At 35.5% G+C, this 21,445-nt stretch overlaps 1 protein-coding gene across 2 annotated transcripts in view; it reads right to left on the reverse strand.

Moving 5' to 3' along the window:
- Nucleotides 1–21,445, reverse strand: part of LOC129938867 (leishmanolysin-like peptidase) — a 167,027-nt gene that overhangs the window by 133,090 nt on the left and 12,492 nt on the right. The window lies entirely within an intron of this gene.

Below are 21,445 nucleotides of genomic sequence, written 5' to 3' on the forward strand. Positions count from 1 at the left end.
TTTAAAAGAGAACTCTACCTTTGGCCAAAAAATCATCTTTAGTGACGAGGCGCATTTTTGGATGAATGGCTGTGTTGACAAAAAAAATTGCCGCATATGGGACGAGGTTCACCAGGTGATTATGCATTCTCAAAAAGTTACCGTTTTCGCAGAGAATTCACTTCGGGAGTTAATTCATTTAATGCTTACTAGAAGAATAATTAACTCAAAACCGGGCAACTCTTCTGGCAGACAATTCGTTAGTAGAGGGACACTACAAGGTGGTGTTCTATCCCGTCTCCTCTGGAACCTAGTAGTGAATGAAATGCTAACTAGTCTGGATGTGGATGTTTTTATAGCAGTTTCAGGAAAGCATATTAAAACGTTGAAAGAACTTTTACAAAATGCCTTAGACAGACTAATACTTTGGGCTGATCGATGTGAACTGGGCGTTAACCCACACAAAACTGATTTAGTCTTATTTTCGAGGAGATCCAAAAATTTCATTTGTCAACCCTCCCCATATTAAATGAATCCAATTGAAATTCTCAGACGAGGCTAAATACCTGGGTCTTGTCTTGGATAAAACACTAAATTGGAAACGCAACGTACAGGAAAGAGTCAAAAAAGCTACTGTAGCTCTCTTTTCTTGCAAAAAAGCTATCGGTAATAAAAGAGGCTTACAATCCAGAATCACGCATTAGCTATCAAACCGATTTTACTGTACGGTGTGGCAGTATGGTGGACTGCTTAAGCGAAAGGTATAAACCGGGATAAATTAAATAAAGTCCAACGTTCAGCTTGCCTATGTGGATCGCTCCGCACGACCCTATCTGCGGCACTGGACACCTTACTCTACCTAACACCTTTTGACATTTTTAGCCAACAAATAGCTGCAAGCTCTGCTTTTCGCCTCAAAGCTTCGTCGCAGTGGACTAAAAATAACATTGGCCACTCCGTAATTCTAAGGTTTTTAGAATCAATTAAAAAAGCACACAGACTACACCATCCTCCAACTACAATTCGACAGACATTTCCAGATTTCTGTACCTCCCAGATCTATTTGGGAGGATAGGACATTCCTGAAAAATGAGTCAATCCATTTCTATACAGGTGGGTCAAACACAAAAAAAGGGGTTGGTGGAGGTGTATACTATAACCGACTGAAATTAAGTTACCCATTCCGCCTTCCCAATCATTGTAGCGTGTTCCAGGTAGAACTTTTGGCGATAAAAGAAGTCTTGTCCTGGCGTAAAGAAAACGTGATATTCGTATTTTCTCAGATAGTCAGGGCGCTATCAAATCTCTGGACTATGTCTCTACAAACTCTATAATAGTCCATAACTGTCGATTATGTCTAGATGGCACAACAGTTTAATATTTACCTTTGCTGGGTGCCCGCCCATAGAGACATGCCAGGTAACTGTAAGGCAGGTGAAGTCGCCTGGTACAGTGCAGCCCATCCTACCACGTTTGGCAAGTACTGGCATACCAATCGCCACTTGTAAATTGTTGCTAATGCAGGACGATGTGTGGAGGGCAGGCACCAGGTGAAACAACATCACCACGCGTCAAGTCACAAAGGACTTCTGGGCAACACTGGATTTAAAACGTTCAAGGTTCTTGCTCTCTCTAAGCAGATCGCATATAAGCACGCCACGAGACTAGGCGTATTCTCAAATGACTTTTGCAGAAGCTGTATGGACGAGGAGAAGGAAGAAACAGTTCTCCATCTTATCTGCACATGCCCTGCTCTGTCTCGAAAACGCAAGAATTACCTAAGAGAATTCTTGTTTAACGATCTAAATCATATCAGCATTATCAGCCTCTCACGTTTCGTGAGAGACTCAAACTAGTTACATTGAGCTTAGGGGGAAGCCTAAAGATTCATGTGGTACCACAACGGATCATTAAACTTGCTTAATTATGTCCATTTCCATCTTGGACAACCACTATAACCTAACCTAACCTAACGTTTGGTGTGAATTTTAGGCCGGCGGAGTAATTGGTCGGTACTTTTCTGAAAACTACGTTAGTGAGGCGGTCACTGTCAACAGCGAGCGCAGGATAGCGCTACTTGCCACATTTTCAACATCTACCATCAACATCAATCATAGATTAAAAATCCTGCTATAAAATTCGAATTGTTTAAACATTATTTTGATCATTTAATTATAGTTCTTTGTACACTAAGTGCCTTATATTGTTTATGTATTCACAAAATTCTTTGTTGAATAGTTTGTCAACTTTTATGACGTGCCACCTCTACTTAAGTGGAAAACAAAGTTCATAGTTCAACTTAAAACTTAGAACTGTTCCTATTATTTTAGACTAAGCTGTATTTTATAATCTCAAGCAATATAGGTACACAACAGATTGAGTGGATTATAAAAAGTTCTCACAGTTCTTAAAGTTATGCGATTCCTGCCACATCTGTTTTTGCAACACTGCTGTTATAGTGCATCATAGGTATTTACTTAAGCTTGTGGGAAACAAACAATGGAAAAGTGTATCTTTTTAAGTAACAACGGTATATACATAGGTACAGAAGTTGTGTGCTTTAACGGGGGGAGGGGAGTGGATAAATGATATATAGATACATTTACTATGCCGGTTTATAAAACAGGTTGGATGCACTTGCATTGACACTATAAACACTCAATGGGTGTGTCATATAATGTGGTCTAACAATATACACTTGCTCTTAAAGTATCTTAAGATATCTATGGGATTCGAAGTCTGAAGTCAATAATATAACAACAAAGACAAAGATCAAAACAACAACGTCAGAAAAAAAGGAAAATTTAACTCGCTTTGAAGTGCATTACCTTTTTTCTTTGTTTTAGCCGTGTTTATGTTTTTTATCCGCATAAACGGTTTTGATTAAATGTTTAATGAAAGTGAGATTTATTGCAAAGTAAATTTCAAATGCTAACTCAAATATTTTGATATAAGGTTCATACATATTGAACACTGCATTTATGTTGAAATCTGCTGAGATTTTTAAGATAACAACATTGTTGATGTTTAAATAACAACATTGAGAAAATGTTTTAAAGTATCGGATTTTTGAGATATTTTGCAGCTTGATTATGTTTTCTAAATTAAGCAAAAAACAGGCATTTTATGTATACCTAGTTGGTCAAGAAAAAATATGTGCCGGTATTTGGAAGCTTATGTTTGCAATTATGTTCAAGAATAATGTGATGAACTGATAAGGAAAGCAATGCAACTATAACATAAGAACTATTAAGCGATGTACATCAACGTTATTGTTATTGCTTTTTTTAAATGGTTAGTTCTCGAAATATTTACGTCGCCACCGCGCCGCCAAGTTGCTGGAATTTTAACTCACTTAATTGACTTCTCCTTTACCCAGGCATGAAGTCAAGAATTTAAAAGTTAACTATTTTAACTGCTCCTAAATTTGACCTAGAATGTTACTAAATCAAAAATTAACGTTAACAAGTCTTACGTTTACACTTCATCAAACTCAATTATTTCCGTAATAAAGTAAGACTGTCATAATCTGGAAGAAATATCATCGAAAGGATATAAAAATAATAGGCTTTAGTTGATAAATCCTAATGTTATAACACGTTTCTTAGGTTATAAAATGTACCCCACTTGACATATAGGAGCTCGAAGAAAATAAAACGATACAAAATTGTATGGTACAAATATATGTTGATTTCAGTCAAAAAGAGTAGCAATAGTTTTTGGTAATGGTTGCTACATTCTGGGGCCTATTGCATAACCATTGACAATTTTCAAAGGCGACAATTTGTTAATTTACTACTTAAAAATGTTCCATAAGCAAATTGATATGTTTTTAGAATTGTAGGAAAATACCCAAAAATTTTCAACTCTTTTCGTTTCGAAAGCCAATTGTCAGGAATTTTCCAACGAATTTATGCTGACAATTCTTTTAAAAATTCAATGTACATATCTGACAATTGAGTGTTATTGAATCAGTTATGGTCAAGTGTTGACAATGATTTTGTGAATTTTTATTTCCTCGAACTTTGGTAAACTTATATCGAGAATGTTATTAATAATTTTAACAAAATTCGTGCAAAGCTTTTATTCCATATTTCATCATTTTTGGTCACAACACATTACAAGATTATGAAATGTATAGAAGTATGTCAGCATAGGACAATGACAAAATTTTCACGACAAATTTGTCGTTGTATTTTGTTGACAAATTTGCCAACTGTCTATATTTAAAAAAATGCAGATTTGTCAGACACGAATGACGAATTTGTAGAATCGTCGCTTGTCAGTCGATTGATCACTAATCGTTAAATCACTTCAAGTACAAGATTGAGAATGAAATTCTAGAATGCTGTCAAATTACGATTTATTAACATTACCATCCTCCTTCATTGAGTTCAGGTCAGTTGAAAAAACGTTTATTTAAGATTTTTAACTTCCCATCGGAAGTTATTGTAATGGGTCCGATTTGTCAAATTGAAAATTTTTCATTGTCCATAGCTCAAGAACCAAAAGAGATATCGACTTCAAATAAATGTTATTATACAGCTCATAAGGCAGAAAGATGCAGAAAGGGCTCTCAACAAAATTGCGTGGGTGGTTTTTTTTTACCATAGCAGTTAAGAAAAAAGTGAACATTTTGGTTAACCCTAAATATCTTACGAATCAAAAACGCTAGAAACTTGAACTAAATTGTATATCATATATTGTAACGCAATACCAAAGAAGTATATTTTTTGAAAAAAAAAAAACAAACAAAAATGTCACCTAAAAAATTTTACAAATACAAAATGATTTTATCTCCAAAACAATATTGTGCAACAAAAAATAACGTAAAATTTTGAGAAAAATCGAATTGACAGTTTTTTTAACAAAAAATAAAAACTTGAAAGAAAATTTAACAAAAGTTGGTAAAAACTGATTTTAGACTTAAATATATTTTCAAAAAATTTCCAACTAATTTTAACTTAGGCAATATTGTTTTCAACATTCTAAAAAATGTTGAAATATTATTTTCGATATTTAGTAGTTTATTTATAAAAATCCAACAGTCCGTTTTTTCATGAAAAATAAAATCTACAAAAAATATAACGCGAATTTGGTAATGCCTCATGCCTCATAACACTCAGACACTTGTCTACGACTTACTTACTTACCTTACGTGGCGCTACAGTCCTATGTGAACTAGGGCCCCACCCAGCAAACTTCTCCATCTAGCTCGGTTCCTAGCTAGATGTCTCCAGTTTCCACGTTGGGTGAGGTCACCTTCCACATGTGCTCGCCACCTGATCCGCGGTCTTCCTCTACTGCGCTGTCCTGTGGGTGTGGATTCGAAGACTTTCTGGGCTGGAGCATTGGTTTTCATGCGCTCTACGTGACCCAGCCATCTAAGTCATTGTACTTTTACCCTTCTGGCTAAGTCTCCCTTCTGGCTAAGTCTACGTCGCTGTACAGCCCGTACAGCTCGTCGTTCCATCTTCTCCTCCACTCCCCTTCGATGCATACGGGACCGTAGATAACACGAAGAACTTTTCTCTTGAAGCGACCCAAGGTGCTTTCATCCGCTTTTGTCACAGCCCATGCTTCTGCACCGTATAGCAGGACGGGGATGATAAGGCTCTTATATAGCAACACTTTGGTCCCTCGAGAGAGGACTTTACCACTCAATTGCTTTCTTAGTCCAAAGAAACAGCGGTTAGCAAGAGTTGTTCTGCGTTTGATCTCAGCGCTGGTGTTGTTTTCTGCGTTTACAGCGGAGCCTAGGTAGACGAAGTCCTTGACTACTTCAAAGTTACGTCTTTCGATGGTGACGTTTTCACCAAGACGTCGGTGTTGTATGTCCTTTCTTGACGACAGCATGTACTTTGTTTTGCCCTCATTAACCGTTAAACCCATTTTTGACGCCTCTGCCTAAATACTCACAAAAGCCCCATTGACATCACGCTGAGTTCTTCCGATTATGTCAATGTCATCAGCATATGCCAGTAATTGGACAGACTTTTGAAAGATAGTGCCTCTAGTGTTGACGTGTGAGCTTTGCACTATTCTTTCAAGCACGATGTTTAACAAAATCGCATGACAGCGCATCACCTTGTCTTAAACCTTTTTTGACATCGAAAAGTTCTGTTAAGTTGTTTTCAACCTTTATGGAGCAGCGTAAATTCTCCATGGTCATCCTGCACATACGGACGAGTTTGGCAGGGATGCCAAAACTAGACATGGCTCTATAAAGCTCGTCCCTGTAGATGCTGTCATATGCGAGTTTTAAATCGATGAAAAGATGGTGGGTTTCGATTTGGTGTTCTTGGGTTTTTTCCAAGATCTGCCGTAATTTGAATATTTGATCAACTGTGGACTTTAATGGTCTAAAACCACACTGATAAGGACCTATCAGGTTATAGACGATGGGCTTTAGACGTTCACATATTACGACAGAGAAGATTTTATCGGCGATGTTAAGACTTATTTCTCTATAGTTGGTGCAGTTTAGAGGGTCTCCTTTTTTCAGGATCGGGCAAACAATACTGAGGTTCCATTCAAATGGCATGCTTTCTTCTAACTAAGTTGGTGCATGCTCCTAACCAACTTATTTCCAGCTGCTTTAAAGAGCTCGGCATTCAAGCCATCCGCTGCAGCGGCTTTATTAGACTTCAGCTTAGATATGGCAATCTTTACTTCGTCTAAGTCGGGAGGACTGGATTGTTGGCTTTCGTCGTTTATGTTGAATTCCTGCCTGACAGCGGAATTCAGTTCGTCGTCGCCGTTATACAGTCTGCAGAAGTGGTCCTTCCATATCCTCAGCATTGACTGCGGTTCCACTATGATGTTTCTACTTTCGTCTTTACAGCCTTCGGTTCTAGGTTTATGTACCTGTGAATTTCGTTTCACCTACACATTAAACTTTGGAACTTCATTCCTGCTTTTAAACCTCTCAACATCTACGACCGCACGCTTCTCATGTTTTTTCTTTTTCCTTCTGAGAAGTCGACGTTCCTCTCCCCTCTTCTGCTCATAGAGCTCATGAGCAGCTCTCGTCCTTTTATGCAGCGCCGCTTTGCTTGCCTGTTGTTTGGCTGCATTTGTCTGCCGACATTCCTCATCAAACAACTAGTTCCTTGTTGGTGGCTGTTTGAAACCCAGCACATCAGGGGCGGCTTCTCTTGGCAATGTTGCCACTGGTTTTTGATGCATTGTGTTTGCGGCAGAGAACTTCGAGAGAGGTTACTTGTAACTCGGTCGGAAAAGGATTTAGCGATCTCTGGCGATTGTAGCCGTTCGACGTTGTATCTTCTCCCAGCACCTCCCTGTTTTGCCTTGGGTCTGGAAATCCGAAGTGCTACCCTGGCTACAACGAGGTAGTGGTCCGAGTCGATGTTAGCTCCTCGGAAAGTTAATGTTCGGTTCTTGATATATCTCAAATTAATTTCATTCATCCAATTTGTAAAAAATTAAGAAATGTCCTAAAATTGCTAAAAATTTGTTTTCTATTTAACAAAAATACATGCAGCTATTTCTTTATAAAAAAAATATTGTTGGTAATTTTGAAATTCTTAAGAATAATTCAACCGACAACTTTTTTAACCCAACACGAAAACCTACAAACTTTTAAGGAAGACAAATCGACAGACGGGATGGGACGTTATCAGTGTGATTCGCATGTAAGCCTCTTTTTTAAATGGTTCCTATATGACTTCAAAAAAATGTTTGAATACAAAAAAAACATACCTACATTTAAGCAACCTACTATTTCTAAAATCTAACCACTATTTTTTTTCTTCTAGCACTATCTAGAAATTAGAAAAATATTATATTTTAACAAGTACATTCTGTATAAACTGTCTAAAAGTTTGCACCATTAATTCTAACACGTTTAGTTTTATACAACATTTTTTTATTAAAAAATAAAATTTCCAATTTTAAGTTGATGCTTTAACGCCTCGAAAACATTGACAGACAACAGTTTAAATTTCTTTTTTTCTTTTAACTGCATTTCTGAATTTTCTAAATTCGGTAGATTTGAGTATAGTTGGTTGTAAAGTTTCAATTTAACTGGCAACGTTTTCAATACAATAAATCTTTTTGTTATTCATAAATCATAATACATTTTCATATTTAATTTAATAACTAGACTTTTTATTCACTGAATTACGTAAAAATATAAATATATCTTTTCTTTCACAAATTAATTCATCAAATCTATGGATGGGGTTTTGTTAATCTCAGTAAATAAATAAAAAAAAAAACAGTTTTTTATTATTTATACATATATGCGATTTTGTTATCGAGAAAAAAAATAGGTAAAGGTAATAAAATACATTTACTTTTTTAAGGTTTTACGTAAACATTTGGTAATGTTTTCACAGTTGTACAAGCAGCAGAACGAATCATAATATTGGAAAGTAAAAAAAATAGATTTTTATTGTTGGGTGTTATGACAACTAATTAATACCAACCAAAAAATAAAATAACAAATACAAAAAAATAGGGTTTTAATTTAAAAAGAATACATCACTGATTATGTTTTTATATTATTAATTTAATAAAACGATGAAGATATATAGATGTCATTTTATGCAAGGGCGGATCCAGATTTTCATAAGGGGGGGGGGGGGGGTCACACACTTAGATGAGTTTTTACTCACCGCTTAAATGTTTTTTAATGTTTTGTAAAGGATCCTAGCAAAATTTAATAATTGCTAAAATGCCCACTTTAGTTATCAAATTATTTAGAACACTGTTGTCCAGCAAGATATGGTCTTACTATTTAATTTGGATGAATCATATGAAAGCATTCCAAGATTCCAACAGTTTTCTAAATATGCCATATTTAAGAAAAATTTAAAATACATTTCTCGCAAAAATGTAGGAAATTGTTTTGAAACGTTGCTTTTTTCCAAAAACAAAACGCACTTTTTCATTTCTATTAATGCAAAGAACGCTACAAAGATTTAAAAATCCAGAAAATGAGAGAGGATCTGATATGTAAAAATGTCGGGCTTTTTTGGAGTAGTTTTTTCGAACTCAATTTCCGGGAGTCTCTTATTACTATCGTTATCAATCTGCTTACTCGTATTTTGATCTTATAAAGGCGTCAACAAAACTTAAAAATTGTAGAGACAAACAGGCTTGATTTTTGAACTCAAGAGGATAGTTGCATTTAAATACATAAATTCTCTAAAAAAATTAGATAAAAAAAGCAAGGTAAGTAAACAAATAAGTTGGGAAGAAAAGTTTTGTAGTACTCACAAATTACACGTTTCAAAGCTTTTATATCAATAGATATGAAACTTTTATTATGTTTTTCACTTAGCCATTAATTTAACAAAAGTGTCACTTGATTTTTTTGGGATATTTGTATTATTAGTTCGTGTTTGAATCTTAGTTCTAAAGCATCCAAAGAAAAATTAACTTCAAATTAGATTTAATTAACATTTTAAAATCTTTTGTAAGAAAACTAATTTTGAAAGAAATGAAACGCACGAACTTGAGAATTTCTTCCAAAAAGTCTGTTTAAATATTTCCTATATTTTAAGATTTAAAAAATAAGTTTTGCAAAATAAGTTTTTCTCAAAAATTTAAATGTCAAAAAATCTAGATTAACCTTTTTTTCGAAAATCATTTTAAATTTTGTCTTAAACATATTTTTGGTATAAGCACTAAATAAAGCGCTTATAAATATATGAACATTTTACATTAAAATTTCGTCAACAAATTTTGTCCCTGAAATATCGAGTTTTTAGTTTAGTATTTTATTAAAAATCAATTTCATAAAAAATCATCATCCATTTGATCATTGACAAGAGCTTGCACAGAAAGAGAAGAATTTTGAAATCGTTCCATTAGTTCTTGAGAAAACTTAAAAACAAAATTAAGATTTTTTGAATGGTACCCTTTTGGAGCAATACGAAAATATGTTTTTCTTGTAGAAAGAAGCCAAATTAATAAAACAAAATTTAGAGAAAGTTTTAGAAAAAGCGAATGTAAAACCAAAAAATAATCTAATCGGCTGAAATTTTAAATTTTAATCAACACAATTGTTTGGACTGTATGGGCCAGGAAAGACAGGCAGACGAAAGGAATCGGGGTACCCATTTTTTTCGGCTTCACTTCCTAATGATATATTTGGTTAAAAACTCTAGTTTGAAATTGTTCACTAATGCAAGACTTGCTTTATAGTTCTTTTATGTATGTCGCAGTAAAAATCACTTCAATAATCACTATTTATGTGTGTCAAAAAAATGTAATAATAAAATTGAAGGCTAGTTTAAGGAATTCAAAGGCAACTTAATATAAAATTGATGATCTCTTATTCAAAGTTTCTTTTTAAGAACCTGAATATTTGCTCTTTTTCTTAGAAACCATTTTTATGAAAATAATTTAAATTATGACTAACGTTTTTTCAAGTTCTAAATTGAGCGAAAATCAAAATTTGAGTTGTTTTTGACAGCAAACCACTTTTGGGTGAATGTCGTTAAATTACTAATAAATCTTTAAATCAAATCTTTACTTATACAACTTAACTGTATAAGCTTTTTGGCTCATATGACCCCCCCCTGGATCGTCAATTGGTCAAAAGTTGATGAATTTGTGCTGTGCTTTTGGAATAAGGCTGAATATCCGATTTATATTATGTTCTTGGTCTAATCTTCAGTCAAAAGTAGTACTTTTAGCAACAAAACTTAAGGAAGTAAAATATAAATGTTGTTTTCATATACAGAAAATAAATGATTCAAAATATAATGGGGGTCATATCCATTAACGCAATACGATTAGTTTTGAATTGAAGGGAATTCCTACGAAAAAGCAAACAAATTATCTCCCAGGGGGGTCATGACCCCTACGACCCCCCCCCCCCCCTTGGATCCGCCATTGATTTTATGAGCACTATAACAATATTTGTTTTACGCTTATTAAATTAATCAGGGGTGGGATCTTCTAAAGTGATAATTGATTACACATATTTGATTGTCAAATTGACTATCACCGAACTTTTCTTCTGTCAACTCAATTCGATGTATAAATTTCAGATTAGAGTTGTCACAATTTATTGTTGTTATGGGGAAATGATAAAATGATGAATGATAAAATGATTCCTACACAAAATATAAACTAAACTATCAAATTGGTGGTTAGTGCGATGGACTGTCATGCGAGAGGTCTTGGGTTCGATCACTGCCTATGCCACCTAAAGTTTTTTTCACGGGTACTGCCTCTTGCTAGGAATTGAAAAATTCTCCAAGAGTAATTCTTGTCATGAAAAGTGCTTTCTCAAATTTGCCGTTCGGATTCGGCTTAAAATTGTAGGTCCCTTCCATCCATGAAAACAGTACTTGCACACAAGAATGGTTGAGATTTGTCAGTCACTAGGCCCTAGTTCTCGAACGGACTGTTGCGCCACCGAATTTATTTATTTTTTTTTATCAAATTGGTTGTGTTTTCATAACATTCATACTTTTCTTGTGTTTTTTTTTTCAACGTCGTAAGCTTTGTCGATTGTTCACAAAAATAGTTTGCAAATTTAGGACCCCTGAATGTGATTTCCGACAGCAAATTGAAAACGGATGCAAAATGCTTCGTTGGACTAATAAAAGAACCATAGTAGAAGAAATCAACTTCAACACCCAATCAATCCTTCAAGTCTGGTTTCAAACACAGTGGATGTCTCAACGGATTTAATTTTTGACACCATCAGAATATCAGCCGTCAGGAGTTCTCATCATAGAGCAAATTACTATAAATCTTGCTGGTATGACGAAGATTGCATGAGGAGCAAACAAAAATCATTCGCGTCACTTAAAATCTTTAGAAAAAACAATAATTTTGCCTCTAAGTCCCTATATCTTCACGCAAATAATTCGTACCAAAGATTGTGTAGCCTCAAAAAAAACAATATCTAAAAAATATAACGTTGAATCTCATATGTTGTAATGATTCTAGATCATTTTCGTCAACTAATTGTGGGTTTGAAAAAAATTAAGGATAATAAGGCCCCGGGTTTAGATGGCATATCGATCGAATTCTACAAAAATGCCAGTTACAGTAGAACAAATTTTACTAAACAAAGTTTTTATAGATGAGACAATTCCTAACCTACCTGAAAACTACAGGGAAATCTCGGTTCTCAGCTCCCTGCGGACAATTTTCACTCAATTACTCTACCTAAGGTTTGTTTCCTGGGTTGAAAGGAATAAAAAAATAAGTTGTTTCCAAGCTGGGTTCCGAGCAAGTCTCTTTACAATATACCGAATTTTTATTATTATTTTTATTGATAAAAAAAGAATCCATGCACTTTTTGTAGATTTCAAAGCCACCTTTGACACTGTAAACAGAACGTTACTACTTTTCAAACTTACAGATATAAGCTTGCCTACAAACATGAACAACTAATATCAAATATAAGTTCAGTAGTAAAAACTAGTATGAGATTGTCAAATCAATTAAAATCTGAAACGGGATTTCCACAGGGTTGAATTTTGAGTCCCTTGTTATTTTCCTTTTTCATCAATGACATTGAAGATCAAATTCCAAGTGGTGTTATTTTTGGATATGTACTTATCAAGGTGATTTTATATGCAGGTAACCTTGTCATTCAAACCGATAATCCAGAGACTTTGCAGCTCCAAATTAACAAAACAAAACAATATTGCGATACTTGGGACCTGAAAATAAATTCTTCAAAGTCAAAGACAATGATTTTTAGATCTCAAAACCGAAGTAACAGGACTAATCGCTACTGGTACCTTGACGACTTAAACATAGAAGTAGTGACTGATTACAAATACCTAGGATTTACTATAACACATATCTTAAATCTTTAAGCTCATTTTAAAGACAAATTGAAGGTAGTACAGTTATCAATTGTATGTGGTCAAACTTCTTCAAACGTAACTCTATAGATGCGTCGACTAAATTTAAAGTATTTAAGACAATTATCAAAAGTTCCTTTATATATATTGAATAAAGTTTATGGATACAAGGAATTAGAAGTGCTCGAATTAGTCTAACGGTACTTTTTCAAACGTATTTTCAGACTTCCTTCTAATACACCAAACTACGCTATTTACATTAAATCTGGCCTCCCTCCAGTTTACTTAAAACCCTGGTGTTAAAGCTTAGTTTTCGAATGTGTCAGTTTTACAAGAACATTGTTTTACTCGGAATGTTAGTGAAAAGACATTTGGCGTGCTGAAAAATGATTTTAAATGCTATGTTCCCTCAACTAAAAAGTATAAGCTGTACATTTTTACGAAGAAGTACTTTTTTATTTTCAATTTTCTTGCTGTGTTTAAAATTTATAAATGTAAATTTAAATGTTATAATTCTAGATATACCTAATAATGAAAATAATGAAGAAGTTAAGGTTTACACAGAAATTCACTTTGTTTTGAGTTTGAAAAAAATGATTTTCGAAATGGATAAAAGTGAATTTAAGAACTCTAATTTATATTAAGGTTTAAGCAAGAACAATTAAAAATAAAGTGCACGACCAGGCCGAGAGTATTATCAAAATTTCAAGGTGTATTAAGTTTTTTTAAGATCTTGAAAACCGGCTAGAAGTTACATACTCAATTCGTTCTATCATGGCATTTTTCGTTGCCATTTCTATAAATATGGCGTATGGTAACTGCGATGTATACTACGGCAACTGCTACCGAGAACAAAGACAACGTCTATTTGGATGTGGATTTGTTGTTGGAACTAGACTGAGGCAAAAAGTCTTGAGTTTCAACAGTGTAAGCGAGTGCATCACGACAATACGCATCAAGGCTAAATTCGCCAACATAAGCCTCATATGCGCGCATGCCAACAGAGGAGAAAGATGAAGACACCAAAGACATATTCTTCGAGCTCTTGGACAAGACATATGAGCAGTGCCCTGGTTATGGCATTCAAATCATCTTAGGAGATTTTAACGCCAAGCTAGAAAGAGAAGACATATTTGGTGGCATAATCGGGATATACAGCCTGCACGACACCACCTCCGACAACGGATTCAGGCTGATCGATTTCGCTGCGGGCGAGACGTTCTGGTAGCTAGTACTCTGTTCACTCATCTCAATATCCACAAGGGGACATGGAAATCTCATGATCAATCAACCGTCAACCAGATTGACCGCATTGCGATCGACGCACGACACTTCTCCAGTATCTAGGATATCCGAACATTCCGAGAGGCCAACATTGACTCGGACCACTACCTCGTTGTAGCCAAGCTACGTCTACGGGTAGCCAAGCCAAGACGGAAACAATCGCAAGAGACTGCCATGTCTTTTTCCGATCGAGTCTCTAATAACCTCTTAAGGAAGTTAGTTGCAACATTGCCTTACAGCCATCAGAGATGTCTCCCCCGCAGTGCTAGGTTTCACACGGCCACAACAGCGAAACCCCTGGTTTGACGATGAATGCCGGCAACCACACGCAGCGAAACAACAGGCATACAAAACGGCGCTGCACAGAAGGACCAGAGCTGCTCGCGAGCAAAAGAGGAGAGAGGAACACCGGCTTCTAAGATTGAAAAAAGAGAGCACGAGAAGCGTACGATCGAGGAGATAGAGGGATGTCACAAAAGGAATGATGTTCGTAAATTTTACCAAAAGGAAAAAAAAGACCTAACTAGGGTACCAGCCACGAACCGAAGCCTGTAAAGACAGATCAGGGGAACATCGTAGTAGAACCACAGTTGATGTTGAGAATATGGAATTATCCCCAAATTATATAACGGCGATGACGAACCGAATTCAGCTGTAAGGGAGATAGAACTACTCAACCCAGGCGACGCAGATCAACAATTCCGTCTAACCGACCTTCACGAAGTGAAGATAGCTATATCTAAACTTAAGTCAAACAAAGCTGCTGGGGCTGACGGCATCGCTGCCGAACTATTCAAAGCAGCAGGCGATGACTTGGTAGGGAGCATGCACCAACCCATCTGCAAAATATGGTCGGAAGAAAGCATGCCCGATGAGTAGAATCTCAGCATTGTGTCCGATACATAAGAAAGGAGATCCTCTAAATTGCGCCAACTACAGAGGCATCAGTCTCCTTAACATTGCGTATAAGATCCTCTCTGCCGTATTATGTGAACGTCTGAAGCTATTCGTCAACAACCTGATTGGTCCTTATCAGTGTGACTTCAGACCAGGAAATTTCACTATCGACAAAATATTCACACTACTAAGATTTCACCGATGCATTTGATGTCAAAAAAGGTTTTAGATAAGGCCACGTACTGTCATGCGACTTCTTCAACATCGTTCTGGAAAGAAATGTGCAAAACCCAACCGTCTAAAATAACCATCTTTAAGACACTCATCATCCCGGTTCTCATTTATGGCGCTGAGGCCTGGACCCTGTCAATGAAAGATGAGAGCGTCTTAGGATGCTTCGAGAGAAAAATAGATGGAGAATGGAGGAGAAGATATAACGACGAACTGTACGGGCTGTACTGCGACACTGATCTAGTTAGCAGAATTAAAAGTCCACCGTCTTAGATGGCTGTGTCATGTAGAGCGAATGGACATCAACGCTCCAGCCCGAAAGGTCTTCGAATCCAATCCCGAGGGATGGCGCAGTTGTCAACCAACTTGGCGTGCGAAACTGGAGACAGCTAATTAGGGACCGAGCTGGCTGGAGACGCATATTGGTTGAGGCCCAGATCCGCCCGGACTGTAGCACCACCTTAAGTAAGTAAGTCATCCAACTAAACATAATTTTTTATTTAAGAAGATTATTATGAACACTGAATCAGACATTCTACTCAAATCAAACATTTTTGAAAACCCTTATTTTACAACTCCCATTTCACTTCTAAGTGCAATGGAAAGAATTTAAGATGTCATAAAAGTGTAAGTTTTTAAATATTATTACACCTTAAATTTACCAATTTGTTTTAGGTCAAATCTTCGATTCGCTCATCTTGCTTGAGTGCCTTGATATCATAACTATCTGGTAGCTTATGCAACATAACAATGTTTTCAATCACATAAATAAACCTTTGCAAAAGCTTTATAACATATCAATGAAACGTGTCATCCCCTTAACTACATTTTCAGTACGAAATACCAAATTTCTTGTAATTCAATTTAGTTGATAGTTTAAGTTGGTAACGTAGCTGTAGGCTATTTATTCACTTCAACTTAACGAGAATTACAATTTCATCATCTAAATTGCCACCAATCCTGTGAGTTTCGCAAACCTTCAGGAGTGCTTCCCGAAACACTGAATTCCAATTACCTACTGCATACATTTAAAGCTTCTATGCAAACGTGTCTAAAAGGAATTGCATTAATAAATTATGGTACATCCTATCTATCAGCATTGTACTACATGTGCTAACATGGCTTATACATTGTTCATACAATATGAAAATGAATTATTCTGATGGATGGTGAAGTCTACATCACATTAACTCACAATACCCAAATCGCACCAGCTCCATAGACCTTCCTAATTGGGAAATGGATTTGACAACATAACAACATCGTTCTTACATTATTCGTATTCATGATGATGGGGGCTCTTTGTAATTGGTGGCCTTTGCATCGTTGCGCTGCCGTTGGTAGAAATGAAATCCCAGCAAAAGTGAAGTGCGAAAGCGATGAAGCTTTGTTTAGATCTTCATCCAACATCAAAAAGCAATAAATGAAGTGACTGTTGACTGCAGTAGGCAACATAAGCTCATCATTGTCTTACATGCACTCTACCATCGAGAGTTAACAATCTCTTCCGCGCTGTCACATATTTTAAGATGAAAACCATAGCATGCCTTGATGACAAGCGACGGACGCGCAAAGTAATTAAACGCAACAGTTACTGGACTTTGTGCCCATAGCTTCATCTTCAGTGGTGATGAATAGTTTTTTCTTTATTGCACTTGAAGAATATTGTAGTTGGAAAACTTCATTATTTAATGATTATAAAATCATCACTGGAAATTATCTTTTTTAAGAAATGAAATAGACTTATTGGCTTCGTCTCAGTTGATGTAGATTACCTGTTCTTTTTATAAAAGCATTAAAATACATTCAAGTGCACCTTACAACTTGCACCCATTTCTGTGTAGAAAGTATCTCAAGAAGCGAAGAAGCACTTTTTCATGACAAGAATTCCAACTGTTGATGTGATCGGATTGAGCTTCCGATAACAACGTGAAAGATAAGGTCTATTTTAATGCTCCACAGGCGATAGCCTTTGGATGAAAAAAGATCAAAAAATCGTATCTCAATAGAATTTTATAATGAAGTATCAAAAACTGTACGAATTTAAAACTTCGAAAATGCAATGCTCTCAACTGTCGCTTTAGGGAAAGGATATTCTAGATAGCCAGATTTACTTTCCTCCCTCAGTTAATTCATAATACTTGAACTTCAAAGAATTCACTTATTAATTTATTTATATTCATTTCAGATTTATTGTCAAGTACTGAGATTTGTTTTTCAGTCGCAAATCAAGATTATGGAATGCATTACCTCCCATTTTGGATTCAAAACTTTAAGACCAATGTCTACTTGTATCCTCTCCTTCGTCAAAATGCTGAAGATGTTCCACTTCAAGAGAATGATCTTGGTAAGACCAGACGTTTATTACGTCTATATAAATATTACTTCTTTTCAAATTTAATCCACAGATATTGAAGATTTGGAAAACGTGCCGAAAAAACAAAAATACAAATGGAACTGTACGAATTGTCCATTAATATGACTCAAACGCGGAACTATTGAAGTGCAGTGGCCTTTGTGGGAAATACTTACACCACTCTTGTGCTGGCTTGGCCAGAAAGGCGAGTGTATACCTGAAAGGCTATCTACGCAATTTTGCGTTTTATTGCGATGAATGCAATAAAATATCTGTGTCGGATATTATGATTACAATTCAATGTCTAAAAGAATCCCTGTCTAACGAACATTAAGTTTGCCAAGATCAAATTTCTAATCTCTCCAAGAAATTTGATCACGTCTGTAATAGTGTTGAGGACTCTAACATCCAATGTCAACAATCGTACACGCAGTGCCTTTCCACGATACGTTCTTTGGAAAAACAATACTGTGACGTCATGGGTGGGTTGAATTCTCTTCGTTAAGACATTGACGATAAGTTAAAGGTGCTAACTTGGTTGGCAAACGATCTGTAAAAAAAACTTGTCTGACCAGTTAAACCTACTGAAATCGAAAACCTACTGGAAGTTATCGGACCGAAATTTGAGACTAAGCTGGCTTGAATCTGCTAATAATACATGGTTCGTGCTGAATAATAGTCCCGGATATGCTGATGCTACATGGATTCGCTCCTATTTTAAACGAGAATTCTGTGTCAATATCTGCGAATGTCTTCAATTGTCTGGAAGAAGATTAAAGCTCCCCATTTCCTCCAAATATAACTGGACGTTTCATCACCAAAGAGGATATATACGAATTGGTCGAATGCGGCTTTCCAGAATGAGTAGCAATAATAATTTAATTGAGTCTAACAAATCCAAACCTAATTCCAAACCTATTCCCAAACCTAATCCCAAAAAAAAAATATTGAAAGTAGCTGGACTCTTAAAACACAAATCTTTCCAAACTTTTCTCTCTCTACAAACAACTTTCGTCCCTTAAACGGAAAACTTCTCCTACCTCTGTAAAGCTTCCATCCAAAAGAGTTTCTTTTAAACCTTCTCACCCGGGTCTTGGTTTTTTCCGCGTATACAAATTCCATCCATTCTCACACCATTAACCCTACTTCTTCTTCATCAGTTTGCCATGAACCACAAGGATTCCTTAACTCAATGATCCCTCCAAATGTTAAGTTAACTAAACATTCATCTGAGGCCAATACTAATGATCGGTATGTTATGCCCCGTCTTAGAGACCACAAAATCTACAATAAGGTTCGTCTTTACCTAGCTTTCCTGTACGACAAACCAGATTCTGTTTGCTTTGAAGGTAAAACAAATACAAACATTAAGGTTTTAATCTCCCAAGAAGGCCTCCCTACCAAACGTGATGCACTAATGGAAATATTCTTGAAATTTTATGATGGCCTTGAAATTTCTCCTCAAAAAGCGAGAGAAGACCTAACCCCTTTTGCGTCGTTTATCTCTTCATAACTCCTATCTCGTATCCAAAAATCCCGTGCAGATATGAAGAAGTACTATCGCTCCTAACCTAAAGACCACTAAATCTAAATGTCTTAGCCTTTACTATCAAAATGTAAGAGGGTTAAGGTCCCTAACGACTATTCCATCTATATGTGGATAAGCTTAAAATAAAGGAGGAGCTCTTGCCACTTTTTATTTAAATCTTTATATTGAATTTGTTACTTTTACATTTTTAGAATAAAAATATTAGAATAAAAATATTATTAAAAAAAAAAACGTTTGTCACAGTTTCTTTCATTGAACCATTTATTCGCTTCAGTTTTTCACAGAAACAGAATTGGTCATTAGGTTCTCGCCACAAAGTTGTGGATACAAAATTCTAGAGAAATGCTGGGTAATTTCCTTCTGTATCATTGGCCATATCATCTTGGTTTCCTTCGTTATCGTAAAGTAACTCTTTATCCAAAGATACTTGAAAATGTCTACATACATTGTGTAAAACACAGCAGACTTTAATTATTTGTCCAGCTTTTTGCGGTGAATACTGTAATACTCCGGATAAATTCTCCCATTTTGTACTCATATCCTCTTCTAGATATCGTTATCGTTAACTTAAGACCCTTTAAGTCGAAATTCATAGAAAACAATATTTGTTCCTTTCCTATGTGAGACATCTCGTCTTTGCCACTGAACAACATCTTAAAATTTTTCCACATACCCAAATTTGCATCCAATACTGGAAAACACAATGGATCCACAGAGCTTAGAATGGTTCGGTCACTTCAGAAATGGTATCACCCTTACCATCTCATCTAACCAGCCTTCCTTTCTTTTGAATTTCCTTTTTCCAATACTGCAGGAGGTAAAATAAAAATTAATTGCAAGCCAAAACGAACAAAATATTTTAGCCAAGTTTCCACAGAATTCTTCTATCATCCGATAATTGACACACTGATTGATGAATGACTGACCAGACCAGGCCACCCTACAAAACAAAAATTCTCCCAGCATAAGCTGTTTGCACTTCATCGCCTTTCTCACTGTCAATCCTCATCGAATCGATTCCGTATCACTTTAACGACTACAGATTCAAAGCTTTTTTACTACCAGATTTTTGAAGTTCTTTTTAAATTCTCTCCACAAAGCACCACGCGCAAAAAGCTTTGCCATTTTTATTCTTGTTTTAATGCATAGGTACGTTCCATTTTATCGACGTCATCATAATCGTCATCAAAAATGATGTTATTAAAGCATCTTGATTTTTTCTATTCCGTCATTGGAAAGTTTATTGACCCCGTACAGTTGAGTAAGCTCTCAGCAGCGCAGTGAAGGCTGTGAACGATATTGGGATAGGTTAGGTTACTTTCTAGCTTGATGATGATGCATCTATCATCTCATCAACGATAAAGTTGAGAGATGAGAAATGTGAATTTGCTAACTTGTTTGGGTCATTTTGAATAGGAGAACTTTTAATGCTGTTACAACAATCTCAAGTGATGTTTTGAAAACTGGTTTTAAGTATTTGCATAGATGGAACGATGACATTGACATTGACGTAAGAAGACCCAGAATGATAAATGGACGTAAAGAGTTAAGTGGCAACAACAAACTTAATTCGATTTTGTACGACACGACTACTTGACAATAAAAATTGTTTTGCTAATGGATAATTATGTAAAAGACTTTTATCTGAAGTACCTAGATAAGTAGAAAATGAACATCTCTACATTGTTTGTCGATAATCTTTACAAAAGTTAATATTAGAAAAGCTTACTACCTATAACTATTGAAATTAATTTAGAAGAACTCTGTTCTAACTTCATTAAACTGGATTTGAAAGTAGTGTTAAATGTTAAGTTCAAGCTTAATTATAGCAATCTATACTAAAAATAACTGGAACAGTAGGGTAATGGCATTTGCAAGTTTCTCGACGGCCCAACTTAAATGTACCAAAAAAATGTCTTTTGCTTTCAAAAGTTTGATGATGGATAGATTTTTTTTTCTGCAAATGATGTTGATTTTTCCCAACGTTTATAAAAGGTAAGCATTTATTTATCCAGATCAAAAAGCAGAAAATATTTCAATAGTTAACAACAATGAAGTATTTTAATCAATTACAATTTTGCTTTTACATTGTTTATCAGTCGAAATTTGAAATATAGCCTAGAATAAAAATGCCATCGTCCTATTTAACCTTGATAGGAAAAATAGTTAAAAAAAACGCTGTACAAATGTGATATGAGAAACTATCAGGTCTTTTGACTTACAACTCTAACCCATTTCTGTGTGGGAGTAATGTCAAGAATGGATGGGGCCCACAGTTTTTATGTCAAATCGGAAGAGCTAATTTAAGAAATAACTTATCATGATAGGAGGATTTGAAAAAAATTG

Source organism: Eupeodes corollae, chromosome 1, assembly GCF_945859685.1.
Source record: "Eupeodes corollae chromosome 1, idEupCoro1.1, whole genome shotgun sequence".
Taxonomy (NCBI): domain Eukaryota; kingdom Metazoa; phylum Arthropoda; class Insecta; order Diptera; family Syrphidae; genus Eupeodes; species Eupeodes corollae.